Here is a 4764-nt window from a genome sequence, read left to right as displayed (position 1 = left end):
AAATCCACCTGCCTCTGCCTCCCAAGTGCTGGGATTAAAGGTGTGTGCCACCACTGCCTGGCTCCTGTATTTCTTTAAGGGAGTTATTTATGCCCTTCTTAATGTCCTCTATCGTCATCATGAGAAATGATTTTGGATCCGAATCTTGCTTTTCTGGTGTGATGGTGTGTCCAGGGCTTGCTATGGTTGGATAATTGGGTTCTGATGATGCGAACTAACCTTGGTTTCTGTTGCTTATGTTCTTATGCTTGCTTCCCACCATCTGGTTATCTCTAGTGCTACCTGCCCTGGCTAAATCAGACTGGGGCCTGTCCTTCCTGTGATCCTGGTTATGTCAGAATTCCTTAGAGTCAAGCTGTCTCAGTGATCCTGTGATTCTGGGATCTTGTGATCCTGGGCTAATTAGAGTGCCTGGGAGTACAGCTTCCTCTGAGAATTACGGGACTTGTTGCAGAATTTGTGCCCAAGGTCTGCTCAGGGCACAGGCCCAAACAAACTGGAAGCAACCCGTGCCACTGGGCTGGCAGAGTTCCTATATGCCTGGGTCCAGCTGGTCCCAGTTACTCCCAGTGTTGTGACAGATGTGTTCTCCTCACCTCTGATCCTTAGGGTCCTGGGTGTGTCAGAGTGCCTGGGAGTGTAGCTTCCTCTGGTTGTTGTGAGACTGGCTGCAGAATTTGTGCCCAAGGTCTGCTCAGGACACAGGCCCAAACAGACCGGAAGCAACTTGTGCCACTGGGATTGCAGAGTTCCTCAGTCAATGACTTCTTAAAGACTGTGGTGAATTGAATGAAAATGGCCTCCATGCACCCACAGGAAGTGACACTATTAGGGGGTGTGGTCTTGTTGGAGTGGGAGTACCCTTGTTGGAATAGGTGTGGCCTTGGAGGAAGTATGCCACTAAGGGTTGGTTTTGAGATTTCAGATACTCAAGCCAGGCCCAGTATTTCTCTCTTCCCGCTGCCATCAATTTGGATAGAGAACTCTCAGCAATCTCTCCAGCACCATGTCTGCCTACATGCTGCCATGCTTCCTGTCATGCTGATAATGAACTCAGCCAACCCCAATGATATGTAGAGATGCTTTACAAGAGTTGCTGTGGTCATGGTGTCTCTTCACAGAAATCAAACCCTAAGACAAAGATAAATCCTCTATTTTCTTTGCTGTTGCTTATATGAAAAATACATTCATTTAGTGTCCTCCTTAAGAGAAAATTTTGTGGTTGATATATAATTTCCATGTGATTGTTATTTTCTCTCTCCTTTCTGGTTACCTCTATTCCTTTGAATGGAGCTCTTTTTTCTCTGTCTGTGTGTGTTTCCTATAGGAGCGCACTGTCATTAGAATCATTCAATCCCACTACGTTTTTGAGAAGAATGGTAATGAATACAAGCTGGTACTCAGCTCACCTTCTCTATTTTAAATAGTTAAGGATCCTCTATCCCTGGAGTGATCCAGCCCAGCATGGAGATAGGTCATCCCATCAATTACTGTCTGTCAGCAAGATAATCCTCACAGGCATGCCCAGAATCCATCTCCTTTTTGATTCCAGATCTTGTCATGTTTGTAATTCACACTGACCATTGCAGAGGCCAAATTTGAGTTTGCCACTTCAGCTTGGTACTTTGAGCAGCCTCTTACCATTATGTTCTGTAATTTTGGCTTATGTGTACATTATTCTAGACTCTGGTCTTTGGGAATTTGAGGATGAATTCTTCTTGAAAAGATTTACATGTATGGACAAAGCCATCTGTATATTTTTATAAGCTCTAAATTAATCAGAAGCCTCATGCCCATCTCTCTTGTGCTGCCTTGGGATTTTCTAAGATCAGTCTCCCAACGCAGATTCCATTATTCATGTATTTATGTACACACACCCATAGCAACCAAGAGGACTGTCCTTGTTGATGCTTGCTGTTGTGGCTCTACGCATGACCTTTCTTGATGCCTTCTTTCCCTGGTGTCACCAAGGGCAAGGGGAGCAACTGGAGATTCTTCTTTTCTTACTCCTTTTGTGCATTAAAAACATCTTTGGTACAGTTCCTGCTGTCTATCCTTGCATTTTAGTGGGAGGACATTTTAGTTCATCAACTTCCTGCCTTACATTGGAAGGAGGTTTCTTTTTACTGAGGCTTTTAACCAATCTCCCATTTGCTTTCACGATCCCCCTTTTCACCTCAAGTAAGAAAATTCCTGCCCAACAAACTGGCAGCTTCTAGCTCTTGTGTCTTTTCTTGTAGTCTGCTACTATTGTAGTTGTGGTTGTTGTTGGAGGTGAAGCTGGTGTTACAGTGTAACTCTGACTTGGCCTGACTTTAGCTATGCTGATTAGGTTGGCCTCGAACATTCAGCAATCTTCCTTTCTCTGCCCACTGAGCACTAGGATTATAGACCTTTGTCATGACACCAGGCTTTGTTCTACCTTTGAACCATAATTCCTGTTGTATTTTGTAGAGCGGCAGCACGAATGGTTGCCTTGGTGGGCCCTGCCAAAGTGTCCCCATGAACAATCAAGCCATGGGAGAGGTCTTTTATAAAAGGGAGTTTATTTGGGACCTGGAGGAGAGGGTAGAGGCAGAGGAGGAAGGGGGACAGAGAAGGACAGAGAAATAGAGGAGAGAGGAAGGAAAGAAGAGAGGAAGAGGCCAGCCAGGTACATGTGGGAGGCCATGTAGGAGGAGGACATGTGGAAGGACATATGGGAAAGAAAGAGAGGAAGAGAGAGAAGGAAGAGGAGAGAAGAGAGGAGAGAGCAAGAGAGAGTGAAAGAGAGCAAGAGAGAGCGAGAGCAAGAGAGAGAGAGAGAGAGAGAGAGAGAGAGAGAGAGAGAGAGAGAGAGAGAGAGAAGAGAGCCAGGCTCACATCTGGCAGAGCCTAGAGGAAATGCTAACAGTTCCTTCTAAAGGCTCTTAGATTGAACATTAGTTTCCTTCTTTTTCATGTCCCTTAGATTCTTTGCACCTGCATTCACTCTTTGTGTTGTATGTTGAGTTTTCTTATGTCTTCCAAGACAGACTTTGTGGGTTTCTGTTTGTTGTCTTTCTTTTTACTTCACTGTAAGTTTTGAAAGAAGAAAGAGGTGAAAAGTGAATTCTTCTGCCATCTTCAAACCCATATTTTAGTTTAAAAGCCTGAAAATTGCTTATAGAGCCTGAAAATTTTCAACCTCTAAGTGGTTTGCACTCTCCAAGAGTGGCCTCTTCAGCTCTGTGATCCATTGTGCTGAGACTTAAGAGGTTGTTCAAATAAAAGGAGATCTTTGGTTTAGTTGAACACGTAGATGTTTGGAACAGTGCTCTATGTTAGACACCTCTCTCCTAGGTAGGGTTTTCATTGTGTTGTGATGACACACCATAATCAAGGCAACTTGGGGAGGAGGAAAAAGCTTAGTTGGCTTAAGTGTAAGCCAGGTTACTGTCTGTCATTCTAGAGAGTCAGGACAGGGACTCAAACAGGGTGGGAACGTGGAGGCAGGCCATGAGGGGTGCTGCTTACTGACTTGCTCAGGCTGCTCTCTTACAGAACACAGGAACCATCTTGGAGATGGCACCACCCACAATGGCCTTGGTCCTCCCACATCAATCACTGATTAATAAAATGACTTAGAGCCAGATCTTATAGAGGTGTTTTCTCAACTGAGGCCCCTCCTCTCTGATGACTCTAGTTTGTGACAAGTTGACATAAAACTAGCCAGAACTACCTCTAACTGGCTCATGGAAACAGACTTTAGAAGACAACGGGAACAAATGTCTCTCACAGGAACTATTCTAAGGTTACTGTATTGTGAACCTCTGGTATCTTGTCCTTTCCTATCCCCAAAGAGACATTTGAATGAACACTTTTATTCGTTCAGAGTGGAGGCTTTTCAGTCCAGTCTCTCCGAGTTTTACATCACTTCAGGTTTTTTCACCTTTGAATTCACTTTGGCTACTAACACTGCTACTTCATACTGTGTGTAAGAAATTGGCTCCTTGTTATTATTTTATTTGGATGTTTTGACTTTCAAAACATGGTCTTTGGGACACTTGAAAGAGAGAAATACTCTTAATTTCCCTTATAGATGAATGATATTATCAAAAGTATACTCACTCTTAACTCCCTGGATCGGGAACCTAGAAACAGGAAAACCAAACAAGCATCATTTGATGTTTCTCTAAGTGCAGAAAGTGTAGATTTTCTCCTTGGTAGAATTATTTCAATGCACACGACTTTCTCTAATTTCTTAAATTTCTGAGGGAAATTGCCAGTTATTTAAAATAGGGTACAAAATTTTATGAGTGACGTTTCAAAGCAGTGTTTAAAAAACCCACCTAATTCAAAACAACAATAAAAAAACATGTCAAACATCAAAATACGTAGCATTCTTCAGGAAGTTTGTCCATGTCGAGCAAATTTTTTTGTACCATATAACTATTCATTCCTAAATTTCATTACTGAGAAGACATCTCAAGGTTGCTGGATGGAAATATGTTCTGAAATCCAATCTGATACAGTTCAAACATTGATTTCATCAATAGGAGGGCATTTAGAGACCCTACAATGTTCACACAATACGTCCATCTAGGTAATCCTGAATTCTGAATGCTGTCTTGGAGTCTCTGGAATTATCAGTATGGTAGAAAATTCTTCTAACTGGACTTTTAACCAGCAAGAAGAAATAATCATAGTTGAAATTGAAAATAAACAGAGCCGGAAATGTACTATGCTCCCCCAACCTCCCAAAAAACAAGTCCCCATCACTCCCACTCTCCCCATACCAAAAAA

Source organism: Mastomys coucha, unplaced genomic scaffold (assembly GCF_008632895.1).
Source record: "Mastomys coucha isolate ucsf_1 unplaced genomic scaffold, UCSF_Mcou_1 pScaffold4, whole genome shotgun sequence".
Classification (NCBI taxonomy): Eukaryota; Metazoa; Chordata; class Mammalia; order Rodentia; family Muridae; genus Mastomys; species Mastomys coucha.
This window is presented reverse-complemented; position numbering follows the sequence as displayed.